Source organism: Narcine bancroftii, chromosome 2 (genome assembly GCF_036971445.1).
Source record: "Narcine bancroftii isolate sNarBan1 chromosome 2, sNarBan1.hap1, whole genome shotgun sequence".
NCBI classification, from domain to species: domain Eukaryota; kingdom Metazoa; phylum Chordata; class Chondrichthyes; order Torpediniformes; family Narcinidae; genus Narcine; species Narcine bancroftii.
Window position 1 is genome coordinate 200,373,804 of NC_091470.1, and position 11,692 is coordinate 200,385,495.

The following is an 11,692-nucleotide window of genomic DNA, read 5'->3' on the forward strand; positions in this document are numbered from 1 at the left end:
GCAGGAGGGATGGAGTGGACAGAGGGGTAGAGCAGAAGGAGGAATGGTGTGGATGGAGGGTTAGAGCAGCAGGGATGGTGTGGACAGAGGGGTAGAGTAGAAGGAGGGATGGTGTGGATGGAGGGATAGAGCAGGAGGAGGGATGGTGTGGAAAAAGGTGTAGTACAGAAGGAGGGATGGTGTGGATGGAGGGGTAGAGCAGAAGGAGGGATGGTGTGGATGGAGGAGTAGAGTATAAGGAGGGATGGTGTGGATGGAGGGATAGAGCAGGAGGAGGGATGCTATGGATGAAAGGGTAGTGCAAAGGAGGGATGGTGTGGATAAAGGGTAGAGCAAAATGAGGGATGGTGTGGCTGGAGGGGAAGTGCAAAGGAGGGATGATGTGGATGGAGGGGTAGTAAAGAGGAAAGATAGTGTGGATGGAGGGGTTGAGTAGAAGCAGGGATGGTGTGGTTGGAGGCATAGAGTAGAAGGAGGGATGGTGTGGACAGAGGGATTAGGCAGAAGGAGGGATGGTGTGGACAGAGGGATTGAGCAGAAGGAGGGATGGTGTGGCTGGAGGGGAAGTGCAAAGGAAGGATGATGTGGATGGAGGGGTAGTACAGAGGAAGGATAGTGTGGATGCAGGGGTTGAATAGAAAGAGGGATGGTGTGGACAGAGGGGTAGAGTAGAAGGAGGGATGGTGTAGTCGGAGGGGTAGAGTAGAAGGAGGGATGGTGTGGACAGCGGGATAGAGCAGATGGAGGGATGGTGCAGATGGAGGGGTAGAGTAGAAGCAGGGATGGTGTGGTTGTAGGCGTAGAGTAGAAGGAGGGATGGTGTGGACAGAGGGATAGAGCAGAAGGAGGGATGGTGCAGATGGAGGGGTAGTGCAAAGGAGGGATGGTGTGGACAAAGAGTAGAGCAGAAGGAGGGATGGTGTGGCTGGAGGAGTAGTGCAAAGGAGGGATGATGTGGATGGAGGAGTAGTTCAGAGGAAGGGTAGTGTGGATGGAGGGGTTGAGTAGAAAGAGGGATGGTGTGGACAAAGGGGTAGAGTAGAAGGAGGGATGGTGTGGACAGGGGATAGAGCAGAAGGTGGGATGGTGTGGATGGAGCGGTATAGCAGGAGGGATGGTGTGGATGGAGGTGTAGAGTAGAAGGAGGGATGGTTTGGATTGAGTGATAGAGCAGGAGGAGAGCTGGTGTGGACAGAGGGGTAGAGCAGAAGGAGGAATGGTGTGGTCGGAGGGGTAGAGCAGAAGGAGGAATGGTGTGGACGGAGCGATAGAGCAGAAGGAGGGATGGTTTGGACAGGGGATAGAGCAGAAGGAGGGATGGTGTAGATGGAGGTGTAGAGTAGAAGAAGGGATGGTGTGGACGGAGGGGTCATGTAGGGAGGGATGGTGTGGACAGAGGGATAGAGCAGGAGGAGTGATGGGTGGATGGAGGGGTAGTGCAAAGGTGGGATGGTGTGGACGGTGGGGTAGTACAGAGGAAGGATAGTGTGGATGGAGGGGTAGAGTAGAAGGAGGGATGGTGTAGATGAATGGGTAGGGCAGAAGGAGGGATAGTGTGAATGGAGAGGTAGAGTAGAAGGGGTGTGGATGGAGGGGTAGAGCAGAAGGAGGGATGGTGTGGACGGTGGATTAAAGTAGAAGGAGGGATGATGTGGACAGAGGGGTAGTACAGAGAAAGGATAGTGTGGATGGAGGGGTCGAGTAGAAGGAGGGATGATATGGACGATGGGTAGGGTAGAAGGAGGGATGGTGTGGATAGAGGGGTAGTACAGAGGAAGGATAGTGTGGATGGAGGGGTAGAGTAGAAGGAGGGATGATATGGACGAGGGATATAGAAGGAGGGATGGTGTGGATAGAGGGATACAGCAGAAGGAGGAATGGTGTGGAAGGAGTGGTAGAGCTGAAGGAGGGATGTTGAGGACAGAGGGGTAGAGCAGAAGGAGGAATGGTGTGGATGGGGGGGTAGAGCAGGGGGGGATGGTGTGGATGGAGCAGTAGAGCAGAAGGAGGGATGGTGTGGATGGAGGGATAGAGCAGGAGGAGGGATGGTTTGGATGGAGCGGTAGTGCAAAGGAGGGATGGTGTGGATGGAGGGGTAGTGCAAAGTAGGGATGGTGTGGATGGAGGGGTCGTACAGAGGAACGATAGTGTGGATGGTTGGGTAGAATAGGAGGGATGGGGTGGATGGAGGAATAGAGCAGAAGGAGGAATGGTGTGGACAGAGTGGTAGAGCAGAAGGAGGGATGGTGTGGACAGTGGTTGAGCAGAAGGAGAGATGGTGTGGACAGAGGTATAGAGCAGAAGTAGGGATGGTATGGATGGAAGGGTAGAGCAGGAGGAATGGTGTGGATGGAGGTGTAGTGCAAAGGAGGGATGGTGTGGATGGAGGGGTAGTACAGAGGAAGGATAGTGTAGATGGAGGGATGATGTGGACAAAGGGGTAGAGCAGAAGGAGGGGTGTGGACAGAGGGGTAGAGCAGAAGGAGGAATGGTGTGGTCGGAGGGGTAGAGCAGAAGGAGGAATGGTGAGGTCGGAGGGGTAGAGCAGAATGAGGAATTGTGGACAGAGGGGTAGAGCAGAAGGAGGGATGGTGTAGATGGAGGTGTAGTGTAGAAGGAGGGATGGTGTGGCTGGAGGGGTAGTGCAAAGGAGGGATGATGTGGATGGAGGAGTAGTTCAGAGGAAGGGTAGTGTGGATGGAGGGGTTGAGTAGAAAGAGGGATGGTGTGGACGGAGGGGTAGAGTAGAAGGAGGGATGGTGTGGACAGGGGATAGAGCAGAAGGTGGTATGGTGTGGATGGAGCAGTATAGCAGGAGGGATGGTGTGGATGGAGGTGTAGAGTAGAAGGAGGGATGATATGGATGAGGGATATAGAAGGAGGGATGGTGTGGATAGAGGGATACAGCAGAAGGAGGAATGGTGTGGAAGGAGTGGTAGAGCTGAAGGAGGGATGTTGAGGACAGAGGGGTAGAGCAGAAGGAGGAATGGTGTGGATGGGGGGGTAGAGCAGGGGGGGATGGTGTGGATGGAGCAGTAGAGCAGAAGGAGGGATTGTGTGGATGGAGGGATAGAGCAGGAGGAGGGATGGTTTGGATGGAGGGGTAGTGCAAAGGAGGGATGGTGTGGATGGAGGGGTAGTGCAAAGTAGGGATGGTGTGGATGGAGGGGTCGTACAGAGGAACGATAGTGTGGATGGTTGGGTAGAATAGGAGGGATGGGGTGGATGGAGGAATAGAGCAGAAGGAGGAATGGTGTGGACAGAGTGGTAGAGCAGAAGGAGGGATGGTGTGGACAGTGGTTGAGCAGAAGGAGAGATGGTGTGGACAGAGGTATAGAGCAGAAGTAGGGATGGTATGGACGGAAGGGTAGAGCAGGAGGGATGGTGTGGATGGAGGTGTAGTGCAAAGGAGGGATGGTGTGGATGGAGGGGTAGTACAGAGGAAGGATAGTGTAGATGGAGGGGTAGAGTGGAAGGAGGGATGATGTGGACAAAGGGGTAGAGCAGAAGGAGGGGTGTGGACAGAGGGGTAGAGCAGAAGGAGGAATGGTGTGGTCGGAGGGGTAGAGCAGAAGGAGGAATGGTGAGGTCGGAGGGGTAGAGCAGAATGAGGAATTGTGGACAGAGGGGTAGAGCAGAAGGAGGGATGGTGTAGATGGAGGTGTAGTGTAGAAGGAGGGATGGTGTGGCTGGAGGGGTAGTGCAAAGGAGGGATGATGTGGATGGAGGAGTAGTTCAGAGGAAGGGTAGTGTGGATGGAGGGGTTGAGTAGAAAGAGGGATGGTGTGGACGGAGGGGTAGAGTAGAAGGAGGGATGGTGTGGACAGGGGATAGAGCAGAAGGTGGTATGGTGTGGATGGAGCGGTATAGCAGGAGGGATGGTGTGGATGGAGGTGTAGAGTAGAAGGAGGGATGGTTTGGATTGAGGGATAGAGCAGGAGGAGAGATGGTGTGGACAGAGGGGTAGAGCAGAAGGAGGAATGGTGTGGTTGGAGGGGTAGAGCAGAAGGTGGAATGGTGTGGACGGAGCGATAGAGCAGAAGGAGGGATGATTTGGACAGGGGATAGAGCAGAAGGAGGGATGGTGTAGATGGAGGTGTAGAGTAGAAGGAGGGATGGTGTGGACGGAGGGGTTGTGTAGGGAGGGATGGTGTGGACAGAGGGATAGAGCAGGAGGAGTGATGGGTGGATGGAGGGGTAGTGCAAAGGTGGGATGGTGTGGAAGGTGGGGTAGTACAGAGTAAGGATAGTGTGGATGGAGGGGTAGAGTAGAAGGAGGGATGGTGTAGATGGATGGGTAGGGCAGAAGGAGGGATAGTGTGAATGGAGAGGTAGAGTAGAAGGGGTGTGGACGGAGGGGTAGAGCAGAAGGAGGGATGGTGTGGACGGTGGATTAAAGTAGATGGAGGGATGGTGTGGTTGGAGGGGTAGAGTAGAAGGAGGGATGGTGTGGACAGAGGGATAGAGCAGAAGGAGGGATGGTGCAGATGGAGGGGTAGTGCAAAGGAGGGATGGTGTGGATGGAGGGGTAGTACAGAGGAAGGATAGTGTGGACGGTGGGGTAGGGTAGAAGGAGTGATGGGGTGAATGCAGGGGTAGAGTAGCAGGAGGGATGGAGTGGACAGAGGGGTAGAGCAGAAGGAAATATGGTGTGGATGGAGGGTAACAGCAGCAGGGATGGTGTGGACAGAGGGGTAGAGTAGAAGAAGGGATGGTGTAGATGGAGGGATGGTGTGGATGGAGGGGTCATGCAAAGGAGGGATGGTTTGGAAAGAGGGGTAGTACAGAAGGAGGGATGGTGTGGATGGAGGAATAGAGTATAAGGAGGGATGGTGTGGATGGAGGGATAGAGCAGGAGGAGGGATGCTATGGATGAATGGGTAGTGCAAAGGAGGGATGGTGTGGACAAAGGGTAGAGTGGAAGGAGGTATGGTGTGGCTGTAGGGGAAGTGCAAAGGAGGGATGATGTGGATGGAGAGGTAGTACAGAGGAAGGATAGTGTGGATGGAGGGGTTGAGTAGAAGCAGGGATGGTGAGGTTGGAGGCGTAGAGTAGAAGGAGGGATTGGTGTGGACAGAGGGATAGAGCAGAAGGAGGGATGGTGTGGCTGTAGGGGAAGTGCAAAGGAGGGATGATGTGGATGGAGGGGTAGTACAGAGGAAGGATAGTGTGGATGGAGAGGTTGAGTAGAAAGAGGGATGGTGTGGACAGAGGGATACAGCAGAAGGAGGAATGGTGTGGATGGAGGGGTAGAGTAGCAGGAGGGATGGAGTGGACAGAGGGGTAGAGCAGAAGGAGGAATGGTGTGGATGGAGGGTTAGAGCAGCAGGGATGGTGTGGACAGAGGGGTAGAGTAGAAGGAGGGATGGTGTGGATGGAGGGATAGAGCAGGAGGAGGGATGGTGTGGAAAAAGGTGTAGTACAGAAGGAGGGATGGTGTGGATGGAGGGGTAGAGCAGAAGGAGGGATGGTGTGGATGGAGGAGTAGAGTATAAGGAGGGATGGTGTGGATGGAGGGATAGAGCAGGAGGAGGGATGCTATGGATGAAAGGGTAGTGCAAAGGAGGGATGGTGTGGATAAAGGGTAGAGCAAAATGAGGGATGGTGTGGCTGGAGGGGAAGTGCAAAGGAGGGATGATGTGGATGGAGGGGTAGTAAAGAGGAAAGATAGTGTGGATGGAGGGGTTGAGTAGAAGCAGGGATGGTGTGGTTGGAGGCATAGAGTAGAAGGAGGGATGGTGTGGACAGAGGGATTAGGCAGAAGGAGGGATGGTGTGGACAGAGGGATTGAGCAGAAGGAGGGATGGTGTGGCTGGAGGGGAAGTGCAAAGGAAGGATGATGTGGATGGAGGGGTAGTACAGAGGAAGGATAGTGTGGATGCAGGGGTTGAATAGAAAGAGGGATGGTGTGGACAGAGGGGTAGAGTAGAAGGAGGGATGGTGTAGTCGGAGGGGTAGAGTAGAAGGAGGGATGGTGTGGACAGCGGGATAGAGCAGATGGAGGGATGGTGCAGATGGAGGGGTAGAGTAGAAGCAGGGATGGTGTGGTTGTAGGCGTAGAGTAGAAGGAGGGATGGTGTGGACAGAGGGATAGAGCAGAAGGAGGGATGGTGCAGATGGAGGGGTAGTGCAAAGGAGGGATGGTGTGGACAAAGAGTAGAGCAGAAGGAGGGATGGTGTGGCTGGAGGAGTAGTGCAAAGGAGGGATGATGTGGATGGAGGAGTAGTTCAGAGGAAGGGTAGTGTGGATGGAGGGGTTGAGTAGAAAGAGGGATGGTGTGGACAAAGGGGTAGAGTAGAAGGAGGGATGGTGTGGACAGGGGATAGAGCAGAAGGTGGGATGGTGTGGATGGAGCGGTATAGCAGGAGGGATGGTGTGGATGGAGGTGTAGAGTAGAAGGAGGGATGGTTTGGATTGAGGGATAGAGCAGGAGGAGAGCTGGTGTGGACAGAGGGGTAGAGCAGAAGGAGGAATGGTGTGGTCGGAGGGGTAGAGCAGAAGGAGGAATGGTGTGGACGGAGCGATAGAGCAGAAGGAGGGATGGTTTGGACAGGGGATAGAGCAGAAGGAGGGATGGTGTAGATGGAGGTGTAGAGTAGAAGAAGGGATGGTGTGGACGGAGGGGTCATGTAGGGAGGGATGGTGTGGACAGAGGGATAGAGCAGGAGGAGTGATGGGTGGATGGAGGGGTAGTGCAAAGGTGGGATGGTGTGGACGGTGGGGTAGTACAGAGGAAGGATAGTGTGGATGGAGGGGTAGAGTAGAAGGAGGGATGGTGTAGATGAATGGGTAGGGCAGAAGGAGGGATAGTGTGAATGGAGAGGTAGAGTAGAAGGGGTGTGGATGGAGGGGTAGAGCAGAAGGAGGGATGGTGTGGACGGTGGATTAAAGTAGAAGGAGGGATGATGTGGACAGAGGGGTAGTACAGAGAAAGGATAGTGTGGATGGAGGGGTCGAGTAGAAGGAGGGATGATATGGACGATGGGTAGGGTAGAAGGAGGGATGGTGTGGATAGAGGGGTAGTACAGAGGAAGGATAGTGTGGATGGAGGGGTAGAGTAGAAGGAGGGATGATATGGACGAGGGATATAGAAGGAGGGATGGTGTGGATAGAGGGATACAGCAGAAGGAGGAATGGTGTGGAAGGAGTGGTAGAGCTGAAGGAGGGATGTTGAGGACAGAGGGGTAGAGCAGAAGGAGGAATGGTGTGGATGGGGGGGTAGAGCAGGGGGGGATGGTGTGGATGGAGCAGTAGAGCAGAAGGAGGGATGGTGTGGATGGAGGGATAGAGCAGGAGGAGGGATGGTTTGGATGGAGCGGTAGTGCAAAGGAGGGATGGTGTGGATGGAGGGGTAGTGCAAAGTAGGGATGGTGTGGATGGAGGGGTCGTACAGAGGAACGATAGTGTGGATGGTTGGGTAGAATAGGAGGGATGGGGTGGATGGAGGAATAGAGCAGAAGGAGGAATGGTGTGGACAGAGTGGTAGAGCAGAAGGAGGGATGGTGTGGACAGTGGTTGAGCAGAAGGAGAGATGGTGTGGACAGAGGTATAGAGCAGAAGTAGGGATGGTATGGATGGAAGGGTAGAGCAGGAGGAATGGTGTGGATGGAGGTGTAGTGCAAAGGAGGGATGGTGTGGATGGAGGGGTAGTACAGAGGAAGGATAGTGTAGATGGAGGGATGATGTGGACAAAGGGGTAGAGCAGAAGGAGGGGTGTGGACAGAGGGGTAGAGCAGTAGGAGGAATGGTGTGGTCGGAGGGGTAGAGCAGAAGGAGGAATGGTGAGGTCGGAGGGGTAGAGCAGAATGAGGAATTGTGGACAGAGGGGTAGAGCAGAAGGAGGGATGGTGTAGATGGAGGTGTAGTGTAGAAGGAGGGATGGTGTGGCTGGAGGGGTAGTGCAAAGGAGGGATGATGTGGATGGAGGAGTAGTTCAGAGGAAGGGTAGTGTGGATGGAGGGGTTGAGTAGAAAGAGGGATGGTGTGGACGGAGGGGTAGAGTAGAAGGAGGGATGGTGTGGACAGGGGATAGAGCAGAAGGTGGTATGGTGTGGATGGAGCAGTATAGCAGGAGGGATGGTGTGGATGGAGGTGTAGAGTAGAAGGAGGGATGATATGGATGAGGGATATAGAAGGAGGGATGGTGTGGATAGAGGGATACAGCAGAAGGAGGAATGGTGTGGAAGGAGTGGTAGAGCTGAAGGAGGGATGTTGAGGACAGAGGGGTAGAGCAGAAGGAGGAATGGTGTGGATGGAGGGATAGAGCAGGAGGAGGGATGGTTTGGATGGAGGGGTAGTGCAAAGGAGGGATGGTGTGGATGGAGGGATAGAGCAGGAGGAGGGATGGTTTGGATGGAGGGGTAGTGCAAAGGAGGGATGGTGTGGATGGAGGGGTAGTGCAAAGTAGGGATGGTGTGGATGGAGGGGTCGTACAGAGGAACGATAGTGTGGATGGTTGGGTAGAATAGGAGGGATGGGGTGGATGGAGGAATAGAGCAGAAGGAGGAATGGTGTGGACAGAGTGGTAGAGCAGAAGGAGGGATGGTGTGGACAGTGGTTGAGCAGAAGGAGAGATGGTGTGGACAGAGGTATAGAGCAGAAGTAGGGATGGTATGGACGGAAGGGTAGAGCAGGAGGGATGGTGTGGATGGAGGTGTAGTGCAAAGGAGGGATGGTGTGGATGGAGGGGTAGTACAGAGGAAGGATAGTGTAGATGGAGGGGTAGAGTAGAAGGAGGGATGATGTGGACAAAGGGGTAGAGCAGAAGGAGGGGTGTGGACAGAGGGGTAGAGCAGAAGGAGGAATGGTGTGGTCGGAGGTGTAGAGCAGAAGGAGGAATGGTGAGGTCGGAGGGGTAGAGCAGAATGAGGAATTGTGGACAGAGGGGTAGAGCAGAAGGAGGGATGGTGTAGATGGAGGTGTAGTGTAGAAGGAGGGATGGTGTGGCTGGAGGGGTAGTGCAAAGGAGGGATGATGTGGATGGAGGAGTAGTTCAGAGGAAGGGTAGTGTGGATGGAGGGGTTGAGTAGAAAGAGGGATGGTGTGGACGGAGGGGTAGAGTAGAAGGAGGGATGGTGTGGACAGGGGATAGAGCAGAAGGTGGTATGGTGTGGATGGAGCGGTATAGCAGGAGGGATGGTGTGGATGGAGGTGTAGAGTAGAAGGAGAGATGGTTTGGATTGAGGGATAGAGCAGGAGGAGAGATGGTGTGGACAGAGGGGTAGAGCAGAAGGAGGAATGGTGTGGTTGGAGGGGTAGAGCAGAAGGTGGAATGGTGTGGACGGAGCGATAGAGCAGAAGGAGGGATGATTTGGACAGGGGATAGAGCAGAAGGAGGGATGGTGTAGATGGAGGTGTAGAGTAGAAGGAGGGATGGTGTGGACGGAGGGGTTGTGTAGGGAGGGATGGTGTGGACAGAGGGATAGAGCAGGAGGAGTGATGGGTGGATGGAGGGGTAGTGCAAAGGTGGGATGGTGTGGAAGGTGGGGTAGTACAGAGTAAGGATAGTGTGGATGGAGGGGTAGAGTAGAAGGAGGGATGGTGTAGATGGATGGGTAGGGCAGAAGGAGGGATAGTGTGAATGGAGAGGTAGAGTAGAAGGGGTGTGGACGGAGGGGTAGAGCAGAAGGAGGGATGGTGTGGACGGTGGATTAAAGTAGATGGAGGGATGGTGTGGACAGGGGTAGTACAGAGAAAGGATAGTGTGGATGGAGGGGTCGAGTAGAAGGAGGGATGATATGGACGATGGGTAGAGTAAAAGGAGGGATGGTGTGGATAGAGGGGTAGTACAGAGGAAGGATAGTGTGGATGGAGGGGTAGAGTAGAAGGAGGGATGATATGGACGAGGGATATAGAAGGAGGGATGGTGTGGATAGAGGGATACAGCAGAAGGAGGAATGGTGTGGAAGGAGGGGTTGAGCTGAAGGAGGGATGTTGAGGACAGAGGGGTAGAGCAGGAGGAGGAATGGTGTGAATGGGGGGGTAGAGCAGGGGGGATGGTGTGGACGGAGCAGTAGAGCAGAAGGAGGGATGGTGTGGATGAAGGGATAGAGCAGGAGGAGGGATGGTTTGGATGGAGGGGTAGTGCAAAGGAGGGATGGTGTGGATGGAGGGGTAGTGCAAAGGAGGGATGGTGTGGATGGAGGGGTAGTACAGAGGAACGATAGTGTGGATGGTTGGGTAGAATAGTAGGGATGGGGTGGATGGAGGAATAGAGCAGAAGGAGGAATGGTGTGGACGGAGGGGTAGAGCAGAAGGAGGGATGGTGTGGACAGTGGTTGAGCAGAAGGAGAGATGGTGTGGACAGAGGTATAGAGCAGAAGTAGGGATGGTATGGACGGAGGGGTAGAGCAGGAGGGATGGTGTGGATGGAGGTGTAAAGTAGAAGGAGGGATGGTGTGGTCGGAGGGGTAGAGCAGAAGGAGGAATGGTGTGGACAGAGGGGTAGAGCAGAAGGAGGGATGGTTTGGACAGGGGAAAGAGCAGAAGGAGGGATGCTGTGGATGGAGGTGTAGAGTAGAAGGAGCGATGGTGTGGACGGAGGGGTCGAGGAGGAAGGGATGGTGTTTTCAAGGGATAGAGCAGGAGGAGGGATGGGTGGAGGAGGGTTAGTGCAAAGGAGGGATGGTGTGGATGGAGGAGTAGAGTAGAAGGAGGGATGGTGTGGACAGAGGGATAGAGCAGAAGGAGGGGTTGTAAATGGAGAGATAGAGTAGAAGGGGTGTGGACGGAGGGGTAGAGCAGAAGGAGGGATGGTGTGGATGGAGGAGTAGAGTAGAAGGAGGGATGGTGTGGACAGAGGGATAGAGCAGAAGGAGGGATGGTATGGATGGAGGGGTAGAGCAGGAGGAATGGTGTGGATGGAGGTGTAGTGCAAAGGAGGGATGGTGTGGATGGAGGGGTAGTACAGAGGAAGGATATTGTAGATGGAGGGGTAGAGCAGAAGGAGGGATGGTGTGGATGGAGGGATAGAGCAGGAGGAGGGATAGAGCAGGAGGAGGGATGGTTTGGATGGAGGGGTAGTGCAAAGGAGGGATGGTGTGGATGGATGGGTAGAGCAGAAGGAGGGATTGTAAATGGAGAGATAGAGTAGAAGGGGTGTGGACGGAGGGGTAGAGCAGAAGGAGGGATGGTGTGGACGGAGGAGTAGAGTAGAAGGAGGGATGGTGTGGACAGAGGGATAGAGCAGAAGGAGGAATGCTGCAGATAGAGGGTTAGTGCAAAGGAGGTATGGTGTGGAAGGAGGGGTAGTACAGAGGAAGGATAGTGTGGATGGAGGGGTAGAGTAGAAAGAGGGATGGTGTGGATGGATGGGTAGAGCAGAAGGAGGGATTGTAAATGGAGAGATAGAGTAGGAGGGGTGTGGATGGAGGGGTAGAGCAGAAGGAGGGATGGTGTGGATGGAGGGGTAGAGTAGGAGGAGGGATGATGTGGACGAGGGGGTAGAGTAGAAGGGGGGGATGGTGTGGACAGAGGAATAGAGCAGAAGTAGGGATGGTATGGATGGAGGGGTAGAGCAGGAGGAATGGTGTGGATGGAGGTGTAGTGCAAAGGAGGGATGGTGTGGATGGAGGGGTAGTACAGAGGAAGGATATTGTAGATGGAGGGGTAGAGTAGAAGGAGGGATGATGTGGACAAAGGGGTAGAGCAGAAGGATGGGTGTGGACGGAGGGGTAGAGCAGAAGGAGGAAT